General features: G+C 37.0%; 1 protein-coding gene across 18 annotated transcripts in view; it reads right to left on the bottom strand.

Annotated features, from left to right (window-relative positions):
* Positions 1-17,694, bottom strand: part of BAZ2B (bromodomain adjacent to zinc finger domain 2B) — a 109,621-nt gene that overhangs the window by 72,413 nt on the left and 19,514 nt on the right. For 14 of the 18 annotated variants that reach the window (XM_071746301.1, XM_071746295.1, XM_071746290.1 and 11 more), the window contains exon 2: positions 8,921-8,963. The exons of 3 other annotated variants lie outside the window; for them this stretch is intronic. The gene's annotated coding sequence lies outside the window, so the exon portion shown is untranslated. Of the gene's footprint in view, positions 1-8,920; positions 8,964-10,478; positions 10,497-17,694 lie in introns of those variants that run through there. One more of the 18 variants, XM_071746287.1, reaches the window with a different exon arrangement.

Raw genomic sequence — 17,694 nt, 5'->3', positions numbered from 1 at the left:
TGTAACACATTTTTAAAAACCTCTATATTTATCTAATAATTAAACAGGAACATAATTCAGAAACAGTACATAATTACGACTGCTTTGCATGAACACGTAAGATTAACATGAAATCAAATAAAGCAATCCAGCAAGTTCAGTAACAGTATGTATAAGCACTCATGTATATACATACCCGTTACGCAAAACACTACTGAAAAAGATGAATGCTGAATGGAATTATTTATTCTACTACTCAGAGCTGTCCATAAAAATTAAAGTATTACCAAAATATTGTTTAAACTATTTTTTCATTACACTAATACCATCTTTTGGCTTTGTGGCATTTATGCTGCTTTATACTACACAGATGAAAAACAATAGATACATACCAGTAGATCCAAGAGTATCAAAACTATGTTTTGAATTAACCCCAAAACTTTTAAAACTAATCATACAGCCCACTAAAATTTTCCTATGTTCTCATTTTACAGGATTTTAAAATTAAAGTTACACAAATAAGATTTTGTTACTATCATGGCACTTTTAAGCTCACATTACTGTTGGTAAGTTCAAGGTTATACCAAAAACTAATACAAACCAGAAGAAAATAAATGTTTGCTGACTTTTTGGTATGGTTGGTGTTTTTTGTTTGTGTGTGAGGATTGTTTGCTTTTCTCCTTTTTTTTTTTTTGACTAATACTCCAAAACACTAATTGCACCAATTAGTCAGTTACTTTTAGTATACCTAAACTGCAAAAGTAAGTCCTTTGGAATAAATAAAAGTAATTTGCAATTTATTTTCTCATTTTATCTGGAGGGTATAAAGAAATCACTGTCATTCTGTTGTTACAATGGCCATCACAACACCAAAGAAACAGAAGGCACAAGAGACCACTGAAAAATAGAGGAAAAAAATAATGAAATGTCTGAAACTGGAGTTAACTATCTGTGGAGCAAGCCATATCAAATTGTTGCTATACAAGCCAGGAAGAATACCATCAAGATATTGGATATAATGAAATAGGTAAGTACCTGAAGGCATAAAAAATTCCATACATTCTCTTCGCATGTGCTCTAATTCTTCATTTTTAAGTAAAAAGGCACTAATGTCACAGAGTTTTAAAAGGTGAATGCATATAGCCTTATTTTTCCTTCCATTTCTCTCACTTTTAAAGATACATGGCTACCTGATATAATAAACATCCAGGAATGGGTCATATGAAGGAAGGGGTCTTACTCTCATGCATGCATTAAAAAATCCTAATAAAAAGATGAAGACTACTTTCAATCACACACTTCTGTTTCAATTACAAAGCATTTGTCCTTCTGCAAAAAAGCCACCTGCATTACAATTCAAAATGACTGAAACTGAAACTGAATAGACAGAGGCACAGTTAATTACAGTGGGCTCACCTTTAAAAGCAAAGACTATGCAGCCTCCAGGGTTTGAAAGAGACTCTAATACAACAACCTTGACCCTTCAAAGTGCTGGGTCATTTTCTTCTGTGATGAACAGTGATTGCTTTCTATAATTCTAACAATTGTCAAGTAGCCTAAAGAGCATGGCTGGCAGGTGATAGTTGTGAAATGCTTGCGCTTTTACCAATGACTTATTACCCTGTAATATAGGTCAACTGTCCAATTGAGCATCTCCTACAAGATGTTATAGGCTCTTGAAGTCATATACTACAACAACCGGTAAGAATGCTTTTATTAGGGATAAAAGTAGTGTATACTGAACCTAAGAATATAGAGAACTGCTAAATAATACAGTATTAATCAAATCAGAAAGACTCTTAAGATATCCTTAACCACTGTACATATGAAATATGTGATTCTGGTACATCACCTGCTGACACCAGGATATCGTGCATCTATCTAAAGTACAGGACAAACGTCACAGCTTACAGAACCTGGCATAAATTTCATCAATAGGAGCGAGAATACAGAAACCAGCTACTCTAGAGAAAAAAGTGAACTCTCATTCTATAAATACATACTCAGCCTCGGAAAAGAGCACAAATGAAATTGTATAAACGGTACACAGAATTAGATGATACCAGGTGCTGAAGACAACTGAACTTTTATCATTAAAGAAAAAACATTAACTAAGGAATGAGACAATTTATCAGTCACAATTATCCTCTCTGAACTAACCAAAAATAGCTTCTTCAGTATAAAGTCTGAAATTCTGTATTTTAGTGGAATAAATCACACAGGTCATCATACACAGATGCCCTTAGTATGAACATATTCTAAAAACTAACACAGTGTACTGTGGTTTTTGTTGTGGTTTAAGATGATATTCCAGGGAATTAGCAGTTCACATACACAGTTTTGGTATTGTGCTGTACTAGTAGCCCTGTCTTTGCACACAAATACACAGACCCCTTCATTGTCAGTAACACACAATGCTTAGTCAAAAGCAATTTCTGATACTTCATGCACAAAGTGCAAGCATCCGTCAAAGCTTACTTTAAGAAAAATCTGGCACTGAACCATGCTTATGTTTTTTCATAATGAAATACCCCAAATTTTAATGAATTACAATGACCATTCATCTACTTTTAGAGAATAAAAGTGGAGGTCAATTTATTAAAGCACAGGAGGAACTCCTGAACACTGGAAGGTCACAGCCCATGTGCTGAGCTGCTAAGCAAAAACATCTATGATGTTCCAGAGCTGCCATTTTTCTTTCTTGACAAAGACTCCATCTGCCACAGAGCCATTTACAGCCTCAGAGTCAGAATATCAATGATTTCCAACCATTCTGCAAGTCTGCTTTCACCTTGACATCACCTCTGTAATACATCTAAAACAGATAGATCATACATACAACCCCTCTAAGCCCATGCTTAATTCAACTGATACGCATTTAAGCTGTGCTCTAACACACCAGTTCTTCGCTTCCTCTGAATTATGCAAGAATATTAAAACTCCTAATTCTACTTTTTTTTTATTGCTATGCTTTTTTTAACTAAGTTACCTTTGGAAAACCTAAAAAGAAAACCTTTCAAATATTGACAAAACATGCAAACCAATTAGAAGACATATGACTTTAAATGATCTGTATTTACATAACACACACGCAAACAATCTCGATTTACTTTTCCAGGTAAACAAAACATGCCTGGTAAGACCCTTATTACAGACCACCATGCAGAATAAACCATCACAGCTTCACTGAAATCAACGAAACTACATTCAACTCATTACACATACCAGATTACAGGTGGGAGTAATGAGAATCTTACCTTACAATTGAATACCTAAAGAATTAGGTCCTCAGGTTAAACAGATTTATGTATACACATAAGTGCATCAGTTGAAGTGCAGTTATTAATGCACACACACATATGTACACAGACACACATGCTCTCCATCAAATATGAGAACATACAATCCACCATGTCCGTCATGTCCAAATGTACTCATGAAAATTTACTTCACAGCAACTGTAAATTCACATTTTAAAATCTCAAGTTTACCTCCCATCCTTTTCTGTCATTGCCTGTGTCTTTATTTCTTCCTGTTACAGAAGTAATAGTGTCAGACACTTCAAAACTTGAATCTGTTCTATCTCTACGTAATCTCTGCCCACTACTAACTTTGTTCAAGCTACTTTTAATACTTCAAACAAACATAATTTAAGCTAAGAATATTTTTATCAATACATACAGAAAAATACCTCTCCTCATGCCCCCAGATGCCTTGCCCCCTACAATTCATCTGGCTAAATCACACTAGGGGTTGGGTAGACAGCAGTATATGGTTGAACCAGTTTATGCATTACCTTTGTGCTTGCCTCAGAAGGGGCAGGATCAGATACACACAGATACATACCCAACATTTTTATGTAGGACTTACAGGTATTCACCTGATATACTTATATCAGATCCCTCACCCAAAACCAGAAAAAAGACCCCAAACAAACCACTGAATTTGTTCTATTTTCCATCTGCTATCAATATACATTTCAGTCATTTCCTATCTCATCTGCAATTCAACAACCCCTACCCATCCCCTCGTTACCACAAGCAAATAACTTTGTTTTTTTAGCAGTGTTAGAGTAAGCTGGCAAATTACAGCATATAAGGGAGCATGAAATATACTTTGTGCAAAGTCAATCATAGACTTTGCTTTTCAAAGGTTTTTTGCACCTAAGAGTCATCCATAAAGAAGGGCACTATGCTGCATCCAAACTTAAGACAACTGTTCCCAAACTGGGGAACACCAGGCCCAACAGAAAAGCAAAGAACACACCTTTGAGAGGATGTAATACAATGCACCAGAGCTAAAGAGGTGACCAAGATAAGGGATTGAGGCCTGGCCAGACCTGGGAAACAGCACTACTCTAAGAAAGATCTCACAGAGGATGTGGAAGAGCAGTGGAAAAAAGTAAGACCCTGTCCAACAGACCTCAGTCTTACACAATATCTGCTGTCTTCCACCACATATTCCCTGCTATGAAGGACTGACTTGACTCAGTAATTCCCTGATGCCTCTAATTCTACCTTCCTCCTTCAAAAATCCTAGGAGGAAAAAGACAAAGAGGAAAAAAAGGAAAATGATTAAGAACTTTCTAGTTAAGATATGATCATAAAGATGCTTAGGTTACAATCATTTTACAGAGGCCATCTGGTCCTCTCTCCTGCTGAAAGCACAGTTAATTTCAAAGTTACATCACATTGATCAGAGCCTTCTCCAGTAAAACACGATGTGTATTTTGCAGGCTCTCGGAGCCCATTTCAATGTTCCACAAACCATAGACTGGTGTAGGTTGGAAGAGACCTTCAAAGATCTTCTAGTCCAACACCCTGCTTTATCAGTGACATCTTTTACTAGGTCATGTTTCTGAAAGCTACATCCAACCAGACCTTGACCACTTCCAATGATGGGGCAACTGCAACTTCTCCAGGCAAACCTGTTACAAGTGTTGTAAACCACACTGTAAAAATTTTTTCTGATGTCCTTTCTAAACCTACTGTCTTTCAGTTTAAAACTACCACCCCTTGTCGTGTCACTACAGGACCTGGTAAAAAGCCTTTCTCCATTTTTCTTATTCTCCCCTTTATATATTAAAAGGCCACAGCCAGGTCTCCCAGCTCAACGATCTCAGACTTTCTTCACAGGAGAGGGGCTATAGCCCTGCGGTGTATTGGTGAAGTCCTACTAAAAGTAGCTTTCTAGTTCACACAGCAACACAATACTCAGATAAGCTACCAACAGAAAAGTACCTGAAAACTGAGATTCAAAAGAAAAGGTTACATCAACTTATATATGGAAAACTATCTTTTCAATAGGTGACAAGACACATCATCTTAACCTAAACATCTAAATTATGGAGCTTCTTTATAGTAAGACTCCAAAATTTAATTAGAAAAAATATTTCTCATTTCCCAGAAGTGGACAAATCTCCGTATTTAAATGCTAAGAACATGCTGCTCACTATAAGAAAGCCAAAGCAAAGTAGGAGGAAACTCGTACCTAACCAAAAGTACTTTGAAAGATTTCTGAACTGTAAACAACATAAACACTTTCTTGCTACTTCAAACATAAAACCATCTGGTCTTAACAATACAGTGTTACTATCAAAACTTCAGTTTCTCCAGTTGCCAACTATACAGTAAAGCTTAAGAAAGCACTTACTACTCCTAACAGATGCTAATCATGGATTGACAATACATAATCAAAATCTGCTCTTGTATACAAGATCAGATTGTCTTTAACTCTTTCAGCAAATAACCATTATCAAATCTGGTTTGCAGCAGCAGCATTAAAACAGTTGGGAGTGACTCTCATACAAGTTGTGTTAGTAGTGGGGTTTTTTTGTTCTGTTTGTTAAAACTGCCTTCCTGTTACAAAATAAAACACATCAAAGATAGGCTTAATAGCTTTAAAAAAACTCTAATAAAAATAGATATTCAGCAGAAGAATACACAGGTTATTAATTCTTTCCTTGAAAGTCATTTTGTAATTTTACTTCTGTAATTGTTTTATCTCGCATGTTCATTTGTTTTCCCCAATAAACAAATATAAAAATATATGTAGAAGCAAGTATATAGATACACACACACAATGACCTTTTCTGCAGAAAAATCAGCAACATACAGCAATAAAGTACTTTTATTTCGATTTTTAAATGAGATTATCTTCTAAAAAAAATTACGCAAAAGCAGAAAAGGGGCATAATGACCTTTTGCCTTTTATTTACACTCTGTGTAACTATTGTAAGCACATAAAACTATTAAAATCATATTATTTTTAGTTTCTTAGGCAATATTAATTGTGGTTTTATTATACTGAAGATATAATTAAAAGATATAAAATATAAAAAAATTTTATATATATATAAAAGATATAATTAAATATAATAAACATGTATTAAGGAAGTAAATTTTCGTATTATTTGGGAGATGTCCTGTTTTAGAAGGTTTTACATGTTTTCTGAGCCTGCTAAATGCACATCCATCTACACTGCCAAAAAATGAAACTGTTACTTTTCAAATGCTACCCAAGATGAACAGCATGTTTACATACAATCAGAAAATGGTTTGGTTTTGAGGGGACCTTCAAAGCTCATATTTGGCTTTATAGCTCAAAGCTTATAAAGCCAAGGGCAGGGACACCATTTCTAGGTCAGGTTGCTCAAAGCCCAGATCCAACCTGACCATCAACACTTCAGTGATGGGGCATCCAAAGCTTCTCTGGTCCAACCTGCCAGTGCCTTGCCACCCTCATAGTACAATAAATTCTTATGTTCTATCTAAACCTATCCTCTTTTACCATAAAACTACTGCCCCTTGTCCTGTCATTACAGGCCCTGATAAAACATCTCTCTAAATCCTTCTTACAACCCCCTTTATTTACTGAAAGGCTGCAGTCAGGTCTCCCTGGAGCCTTCTCTTCTCCAGGCTGAAAAAGCCCAACTCTCTCAGCTATTTTCACTGGACAGCCCTCTATGTACCTGTATTCCTGTATTCTCAATGGGATTGCATCTCCTCCCTAAAGAAAAGGACTCAATCTCTCCTCCCTTTTTTTTTTTTTTTTTTTTTAAAACAAGCTTTCCCAACTTAGAAAGTTAGCAGGTTTAGCTTTTTAAAGCTCAAGACACAGGTAATCTTTAATTAGATTCTACATCTGCCCTAACCCCCGCAAAACTGGAAGCCTCTTCAAGGAAGTTTCAACATCTTCCTTCAGATACCAAGAGGCTGGGAAGGCAGTAGTTTTACAGTTTCAGTACATCCCAGAAAAAAACAATACCTCACGAACAAAAAATCAACAAGCTTCAGCTTTAAAAAAAAGAAAGCTTTTCCATTAAAACTGGCTCACGTTACAGGGCCTGGCTGATAGTACCATTTACAGAAGGTTTGACCATATCTGATACTGGCAGTAAAATATAAATCTTACATACAGTTTCTTACATACATTTTTTGTCTACTATTGCAAATTACTTAATGACTTTCCCAGTTCTGTATTTTTAAAAAACAAGTTCACATTACTGCTCCTCACTTTGAAAGAGCAGGCTACCTACCTCCTGCCCTCACCCACTGTCATATCACTGCCTGCTAAGCCATGTGTTCACAGGAAAACCCTTCTTTTGACCTTTAATTCATCGGATTCCTCCTATTTAACTGACCTGCCCTCTCCATATGAACCTGTTCATTTTTTTAATTCAGTAGATGTTGGTGCTTTTCGCATACCTAAAAATACTGTATTAGGCCACATGGAGTGGTTTGAATAGCTTCTCGTTCTACATTGTACAGAAAGCATGCAACTGTACACTTGAAGAAGTACTTCAAAAATCTAAGCTTTTAAAATTTAACCTTAAAAATTACTTTACTAACCATGCAAAACAGATTTCTTTAGCCTTTTTTTTTCCTACTGCCAGTGTAAGTTTTATCTTATTTTCTCTATTAAATGTAAGACTCTGGGGCACCACACAGTATCATGTCTGGTACCTAAACAAGGTTGTTAACCAACATGTCTCGTTACTGGACATAGACATATGTCTTTACAAATTAAAGTATGGTAATTGCTATTTTAAGGGTATATTATCACAAGTGCATGAAGAATTGATGGTTAGTATGAGGAGCACCAAAATAATGAACTTGAAAAATAATTTCAAATCTATTTCAGATTTTCCTCTTTTTATGTACCTGACATATAATAAGTACTATTAAAAAAAGTATGTCTGAAAATTACATCCATGAGCTAAGCAAAGCCAGGCAGGCTTTCTGTTTAAATCTCTAGTTTAGTTTTTACTTACAACTTTAAGGCACAACACAGAAATAAGACACAAACTTCAGTTATGCTGGAAAAAAAAAACAAAAAAACAAACAAAACCAAACAAAACCCAAGCAAAATTATGTGAATGCAAAATTCTTCATTACTTAATAGTCTAGCAGACAATCCATTAATAAGAACAACATAATTTGTGTTCATCATGTAGCAAAACATTACACGTTCTCTGACTATTGGAAAAAATTTTCAAAGTTGCTAAAATCAATTTTGGAATCTAAACTCTCAGCAGTCTCTTAATTCATTCTAAATACTCCCTAACCTGTATAATGCCAGACATGAAGACTACTAAAAATATATTGAAAATGTGCAACATACTGAACTTACATTCTATCATACTTATATTGCAAGCTTACATACAAAAAAATCCAGAAAGAATGGTGACAGTGTTATTATGCACTCTAATTTGTAAATTATTACTCAACAGTTAAGCCTGAAGTCACAAAAGTAATTGCAGATGTGTCCTAGAAATCTAAAAATCTTAGTTAAGTCTGTGTTTAATCAGCATCTGGCTAAAATGAGGAACCGAATACAGAATTTTACCCTAAACTACACAGTAAATAACATTTTCCTTTTCCTTATATGATTTATGCTTCTCAGGAAATAATCAGAATGCTTATTGCTGTGATTTACTTACTGTGATGAACGTGGTCAGTTCTGTGGCATTGCTGTTTTGCAGCCTGCAAACAGAAAACAATTAATGATCCTTCCATCAAGTAACTTTTACAAGGACAAAAATATACCAAACAGAACAGTAACATGTCTTATAAAAACAGGTCTGTGAAGTATTTCCAGTGTACGAAGAACTTTTCTTTCCCACAGCCAGATATGAAGCAGATGAAAAAGAACAGTTTAAGCCAAATATTATGTAATTGCCATTTTTCTGCTTGCAACCAACAGTTTAGGTACACATACCCATTTCACCCTTACTAAACTGTTAATTATATAGTCCTTTGTGTTTCCCTCTAATGTACACAGGAATTTAAAGGAATCTTTCTGATAAAACCAAAATAAGATCAGCAGAGGAGTTATGTTTGCCCTCCAAAGGAGAAATCAAAACATTACTGTTTCACTTCTCTACTACTGGCATGCTTTGATAACACAAAAAACCCCAAACCAACCCAAACTACTAAACCAGAAACAAGAGAGAAGTGGTGGAAGCAGATATGACTCAGATGAAGAAAGTATGTATTTTGCTACTCTCAAACATCCTACTGACTAGAACCCTGAACTGTCCTTCAGAAAGGAGAAAATACAGCCATAATTCTTCTTTAAAGTTGAAAAGGTGTCATTCCCTGTATGAGCTGAATCTCAGGTTTTTGCTGCCTGTGACAATTCTGCACACACTGCCAAGTTTTGCCATCAGACCTGAAGGCATTTAATAGCCCCCTGAAACCTGAACCTTGTGACAAACGTTAGAGCTACCACAGACTTGAGGACAGTGAGAGCAGCTCTTTAAGTTCCAGCTTGCTATATGCAAGGAATGATAACCAGCTATCTTCACTGGCAGGTAGAGCACACTGCACAGTCCCAGCTTCCTCAGCCTTGAGCACCGTCCAAAGAGAAAAAGAGAAAAACTATGTTTCTTTATAGATAAATTACCCAGAACACTAAGGATCCAACCACACTGGAAAACAGCCTACCTGTCTTCCCAGCGTAACACCACTTGTAAAAAGAGATGAAACAACCGGGACAAAGTCTTGAGTAGTTAACTCAGCCTGATGCTCTCTGACAACTTGTTACTTCAGCATTATATCCTGTACCCACTGGGTCTTCTCTAGACTTCATCAGCTCTGACTGGGTACAAGTCAAGGACTGAAGAGAAAGAGGATCTGCATACCTAGAACGTGAAAAGGGTGACTACTTGGAAATTCCTCTACAACTGTAGTGAAAATGCAAAAAAACTGCAAACAAGCAAGTTTCTGCTTGAGAAATTGTAATACAAAACACTGTATGACTCCAAGTACAAACAGGTAACAGTTTTTAGAACAGGCTTTACTAAAGATGAAATGCTTCAAATGTAATTATTCCCAAAGCCCAAAATGCCAACATTAGCCACGTATGTAAGTAAAATCAGTTCATACTGTCTGGAGCCATCTCACAGCTTTATAACACACAAATTACTTCAGATAGTAATATTGCAATATACTTCAACAAAGCATGAATCTTCTTGCTCTCTTTGACTGAAGACATACCTAAACTCAATCTTTGATCTCAAATGCCGCTTGAACATTCCAGTCCACCTTCAAAACTCACAGAAGACACGAGATTGCCGCCTGTGGAAGATGTCCCACGCCCTCAGGCGCACTGAGGGCTGTCACCTCCCGCTACCCGCAGGCCCGCTCGCGCCCTCCTGTTCCCGCCACCAGCGCCCCCACTGCCGCTACGCAAACCTGCACGCACCTGGCTCACCACAGAGGTGGGGAAAAGGAGGCGGGGCCACTGGATAACAGGCAGGGTCCCCAGCCAATGGGGCGCCGAAGCCGGAGGGATCCTCGGGATCAGGACCAATAAACGGCCTCAGTTAGGATCGGAGCGGCCCGGACCCGGGGCACGCGTAGGAGGCTCCGTGGCGTGAGCCTCCGCCGGGCAGCGGGTCTGCTGTGGGAAGCTCTCTCCTGGGGACTGGGCCGGCGCCCAGAGACACTGCCCAGAGCTGAGCACCCTCAACTCTGAGTGAATACTTCTTCTGGATACGCTATTGAGTGAGCCCTTGCTTCCTTTCGGTGAGTCTGTTTTCTGGGTACCCTTTACTGGGAGGTTTTCCCTTTTATGAGTGTGCGCACATTTTCAGTCATCTTTCTAAAAGGACTGTTTGTGAAACTTTGGAGTTCTTAGGGCAAGCTGTGTAATGTTAAATTTCTGTCTGATATCTGAACTCACAGTTTAGTTTGGTCAGTCAGAGAACTGAGTAATTTTGATTGGAATAAATCTTCATTCTGAGTAGCTGCCCTGTTTTGTGGGTGCCTCTGTGACAGGGGGTTGTCAAACCTAAGCTTGAAAAAGGAACATGAAGTCAGAGTTTGAGATTGATGAGCACAGGTGTCAGGAAACATCTAGATGATGTGAGGATGAAAAGTCAACAAAGGCACAAGACATGCAGTTGTGCAATACCACCAGCAGGTGCTGGTGTACAAGAACAGGGTAATTTCTTAATCCGTAATTTTAAAGTCTGTACTGCCTTTACCTTCAGCCCATGAGCAGCTGCATCCTCCTGCCTCTGCACTGTTAGCAGCACGTGTGTTAGGCAGTCCACAAGTGATTCATGATTCTGTGTGAACTACTTCTATTGCAAACATATTGGCTCTCTAATTTTAGTTTTGTGCAAGTTTTCAGGAACCAGACTGTGCATCTTCCAAAATTTCCTTACCTTTTATAAATTGAAACTGACTACTTCAGTTTAAAACAATATTTTTCTTCTTCTCATCCCACTGCTTTGGACTGCAACTTCTTTTAAACAAACTATCTGCTCTGACACTATTCAGATCAGTCTGAATGTCCTGATCATGTACTCTTGAGCTCAGTACTCACTGCTCTCCAACAGCCAGATCGAGATGTTGCAGTAGAGCAACCTGTAGTCTATTTACACACACAAACATCTTCCAACAGATCAGATCACTCAGCTAATCAAACATACAAAACAGGAGCGGCCCCAGCAGTGGGACCACTCCTTAGAGCAGCATCTCATCACTGGACCAAATAAGGCATAACAGAAAATCATGTCAATTGAATGAAAGCAGTACTGATTCTAAATTATTTTAAAGTTCTGCTACGAAAAGCAAAACTTTTGATCATCACAACCAGAATAGATTAAAAGGCCCAAATACAAGTAACTATTCAGTTTGAAATAACAGTTATTTCAAACTAACAGCATACCCTTTTGATAGCTGTGGGGTTTCATTACCTCAGTACCGTATCAGTGCCTATCACACGTTTCTGCCATTCACTACACAACCTACCTCCAGGTCCAGCTTTATCATTGGCACATACCAACTAACAAAAGGCATGCTTATCATGGGAAATGTGATTTGGGTTGTTACTTCCTCTACTCAAAATTGAATTTGCATTAGCTGGCAATGTAATGGTTGTACTATGGGTAAAAAATTATCATATAAAACCAATCAAGCTCAAGAAGATCCAAATTTCTGTGTTTATTGAAAGGTTTAAAGCAAGCTGTGAAAGAAAAAGAACAACTATCATTGTCAGAAAGACTGAACTTTTATTTAAAGGGCAAAACTAAGGAAAACATGACTAAGACAAGTGACTGTTAGGTGTGAAAAAAATCATACTCTTTGCTGCACATATGGATGCACCAAGACTGAAGGTATTCAGTATTTTTCTTCTTCCTGTTTAAATTCACACAGACTGGTTTTGGCCCTAGCATCCAAAGTATAAACAACTATACGAAGAGAAAAACTAAGGTAAAACTTAACAGCAAAGATATGATTTGGCATGAACTTAAGGAAGTTAACACACCACGAACTTCTCTGTTCAATTAAAAAAAAATAAGGGCCAAAGAATATTGTTTCGGACTAAATTTTCTCTTCCTTGACATAAATGCACAGACATCGAAAGCTCAGCATTTACTGCTTAATTGTGCAGTAATAAAAGTCCTTGTGACTAGTTTCTCCTCCCTTCTCCACATTTTATTGTGGGTTTTTTCAGATTATTACAAAGGGTAAAACAAAGTATCCATAAAAGCACACAAAATTCTAATGCTATTTGAGAATAAAAGGACAGAAACGGCTGACATTCCATGCTCAGGGGAGACAGATGGAAGTTTACTATCTAAAAAAACCAAAAAGAACAGAAAATCCAGAGTGCCCAGAAGAGGAGATTGTAAACTTTCTTCTATGTTTATATTTCTGTGTATCAACTCAACACAGGCAAAGTTTCTCATTGACTTCATTGCACAGGTGGAAAATTTGCATCTCACTTCACAAAGGGGTCAGGCAATGTGGACAGGAAAGGTTATATAATTTATTTTCAAATTCATTATCAAATATGCAATCTTTCTTTCCTAAAGTTTTCTTAATGTGTATGAGTAAAGAAAAAGGAAGTTTTGTGCTTAATATTAGCATATAAATAAAGGTTTGACCTAAGTGGGAAGACAGGGTGGGGTGAATTCCCACCTTTGTTACTGTTATCACTTTGCAAGGTGATTTTTAAGCAAGACCAGAATAACTGGTTTACCTTCTGGCAGTGGCATCTTCTCAACTAAATCAAAATTTAGAATCTGAAAGTACAGCAGAATATAGCCAAAGCTGCACCCTTTTCGTAAAGCCATGAGGCAAGACATTCTCCTTATTGAATGCAATTTGCTTCTTTCTCCAGTGCAAACATACTACAAAAGATAAGCCTGTCTTTTAAAAATTGACTTGGTGCCCTTTTTAATTAAACTGCAAACAATGGTTGAAAGAATATGCGTTTTCAAGTTACACTCTTCCTGGTTTTCATTAGTAATTCAGGACTTGTCTGCTCTGGAAGTGACAGGAGAGTTAACAGAGCTAACGGTATTATTAAAGACTGAAAAAGTGAGATTAGAGAAACTTTGACAAACTGTTTCATACTTCTGTTGACATTTCTAGCTAGTACTGAAACCCTGATAGAATGTTGATAAAATGGAGGCACTTGTTCCCTAAACCTTAAATAAATACTTCAAAAAACTGAAGCAAGTTTCTCTATGTGAGAGAACGTACACCATTACTCATACTTCTGTAAGTCTTAGCAGAGAAGTCTTAGCAGAAGAAGAACCAGTACCTGGTTTAGAGTGTAACACATGACAGTCTGCTTCTTGGAAAACCCCTCTACTGGAACAGTCAAAAGTAAATAAAAGAAAAAAGTCATGGCTCTAGAATATACAAAGTTGTAGGAAAGTAAGCTGATGAAAACCCCACACACGTAGAATCATTTTAAAAGGCTTTTATCTCCTCTGATGAACTAATGTATGGAAACCAGTAATTCAAAATACAGATTTAGAACAACAGATAGATTAAAAAAATCTCCACTGTGACAGTACCAGTAATGATCTAAACTTTGTGCAAATATATGATACGGTTTCAGAAAAAAATTTTATCTGCCAAAGCAAAATCATCCCATATTATTTCAGAAACTGGTAATTCAACAAAAGCAGTATTTTAGCAGCAGAGTCCAGCAATATGCATGTTAGTGCTAGCAAAGACTGGGCATCAGTTGGTATGAGGAATATCCAGTACTTGAAGTACTTTTCCCAAAGAGTTTGGGTTATCAGTTTAATTTCTTTGAAAAGATTTATATTTATGAGTTTTGCCAATTTTTTTTTCGTAATTGTTCCCCTGCCCCCTTCTATAAACCAGTGTACTAATATTAAAAACAACTGGCAAAGACTTACTAGGTCAAATCTACTTCCTCCCTGTCCCACATTATACAATCAGAATTCCTCTCATAATGAATCAAATGCAATTGTAAAGCTTGGCTTCCTCCAATTTTTGTTTCTCAGGTTTTCAGGTTTTTTTTTTTTTTTTTTTTTTTAATTAGCTTAATGTCATTTATTTGAATCCTACAATTATGATGTTCTTTACACTTTTTCTTGGAGTTTGCAGCCTGTAAGGCAGAGTTATACAAGCTGTCCGATTTAAAGGTTGTTACACTAAACCAGCTTAAGTTCTTTCAAATTCTTATTCCTTTAAGTTTCAGAATTACCCTGGGAATTCTAGTCTCTGTCCTTGCATCTATTTTAGTTTCAAGTTTTTTAAACATGAATAGTCCTTCTGGCCCAAAACACATGTACACTGTATTCCAGATGAGGCCTTATCAGAACATTCCCTATGCAATGATGATGTAAGAGAATCATTAACTCCAATGCACAAAACCATCTCCCATCCAGAGGTTCCACACTCACCTCCAAACATCATCCACGTGCTGGCAATAAAGATACCTGGTCAGTCACACACTCACCTGCTGCCATGCAGAACTCTTGGTCAGTTAAGCTCTCCACATCTGCTGCTGTACCTTCTAAACAGGGACAATGCAATTTTGAGGGGAGTGGGATGAAAAAAATGCCATACTGAACTGCCTTCAATATTATCAATTTCCACCAGGTCCCAAGATAAATTTTAGCTTAGAACAAAAATTTTATTTTGAGATCTTGTTTCTTCAACTCATTTGCAATTTTTCAGTCCTCATTCCATTAAGCAATTGAAATGAGAAAGCCAAATGTATTTTCCCTTCACCCAATATGCTGTTTCCTCACTTTCACTATTATTTTATCATTGCTCAAACAACTAACCCCTCTTTACCTAGATCACACAAAATTAGAAGTGGCAGGAAACAAAGGCCTTTACCCACAGCTTAACTTTGTAGAAACAGAGTTAAGTGAAGAAACATTAATTCTGTTTCTTTGTACTAATAAATTATTTTTGAGGAGCAGAAAAACTGCAGTTGTCCATTTTTATGACAGTTGTCCTAAACTCAGGAATCTATATTTTTATTGCAAGTATGCTAGCACTGCTTTGTGAAAGCAGAAGCCATACAAGCCCTTTGATCAACTATAGTCCCTGCTTTCTTCATTGGACTGACTATGCCTCTCTCTTGTACAGGAAATACAGGAGTTAGCTGCTAGAACACTGCACACAGGAACTATGAATTGGCCCTAAAGGGCAAGACTGAGGCTTCTAGCCCACAGTTTCTCTTTATTCTTTGATTTAAGTAATTTGGTCATGCAGACTTCAACCATATTAATTTCTCTGGGCATTACACAGAATCATAGAATCACTTAGGTTGGAAAGACCTTTAAGATCATTACAGCCCAACTATAAAACTAACACTGAAAAGTCCACCACTAAACCACATCCCCAGCTGCCACATCTATATGGCTTTTACATACCTCTAGGGATGGCAATTCAACCACTTCCCATGGCAGCCTGTTCAAATGCTTGACAACCCTTTCAGTCAAGAAATTTTTTCTAGTACCCAATCTAAACCTCCCTGGCACAAGACTGTCTGATCACAATTAAGTAAAAACACCTCCTGGACACAGACATTATTCTCAGGATTCTTATCCTTCCCTCTAAATCTTCATCAGTTAAATTTGCTTGCTCAACTACTTTCTGGTATTTTAAAAACAGTAATTCTCATACTAGAACCATTACACATAATCTGATTTTCAAATGCTGAACATCTCTATATATACACAGTGTGAAAACCAAAGAGGGTCTTACTTTGTGCTTGTTTCTCTTTCTGTGCAACAGGCCACAAAAACTTAACTACTGATCTGAGACTTTATTTAGTCCACAGAATTAAAAAACAATTCAAGTTGCATGTCCTTGTATGTATGTTTCAGGTAAAACATGTCTGCAAAAAGTGCCAGTTTTGTATTATTATTACCTTCTCACAAAAATAGAATTCGAGCTAAAAAAGTGAGAAAAGTTCAGAATGCTGATGTATGGGTTCTTCTATTCACATTGCTGGCAACTTCACATAGCTTGACAAGGTGATATTCCTAGATTCAGCTACTACAGAAAAAAAAAAATCCCTTTGGAAGAAACAAAAGGTGCGTGGATCGTCAGAACTCCGTCAGCATATCAGAGACTGTTAGGCCATGAACCTTTCCACATCAGGACCTTTCATTGTTATGATGGATAAAAGCAGTGATGTCAGCAATGAGAAGAAGGTCTACATCATGATTAAATATTTTGTTCAAAATCCAAGACTTGTGAAAAAACGCTCTTTAGGCAAAGCTCATCTGAAAGTGCTGAAAGATTTTTGCATTACCTAATTAGTTTTTATCGACTCCCACATTCTACAGACACGATAGAATTTTTCTCTGACTCAGCACTTAGAGGAATCAGCAAGCACACTAACAACTAAAAAGTGCTGGCCATTCTATATAACCTCCCCTTTGTGTCACCTCTGTACATTTGGTAAACAGGAATGATGTCAAGGCTGTTCACTTACAAGTGGGGACATGTTGATTAACAACCCTACCCTCCTAGTATAAACAAAAGAAAGGAACAGTCAGTAAAATACAGTATTGTTCTTCTTCCTGCCATCATTTGTGTATTAAAAGTGAAAAGACTGATGTTCTTCTAATGAAGGAAGTGCTAATTCATCCTCTGATACACATTTTCAGCTGATCCACAAGAAGATAGTCTGAGTACCACTGCACTGAGACCTCATCTTCAGACTTGAAGATGAAGACTGACTACCTCAGTCTTTAAACCAAGCCTAAACCAAGTCTTTAAAGTCTCACTACCTCGAGACTGCATATTTGTTCTGCAATGCTGTAAGCTTTAAAAAACAAGGAGGAAGGGGAAAGAAATTACTTCACCATTCATGTAGCTGCCCCAGTCTGCTAAAAATACAAACACACTTAACTGTGTTTTGCATAATTTAGGGAAATAAGCACACTATTTAAAAACAATAATGACACAA

The sequence above is a fragment of the Heliangelus exortis genome, chromosome 6 (assembly GCF_036169615.1).
Source record: "Heliangelus exortis chromosome 6, bHelExo1.hap1, whole genome shotgun sequence".
In the NCBI taxonomy this organism is placed as follows: Eukaryota; Metazoa; Chordata; class Aves; order Apodiformes; family Trochilidae; genus Heliangelus; species Heliangelus exortis.
This window is presented reverse-complemented; position numbering and strand designations above follow the sequence as displayed.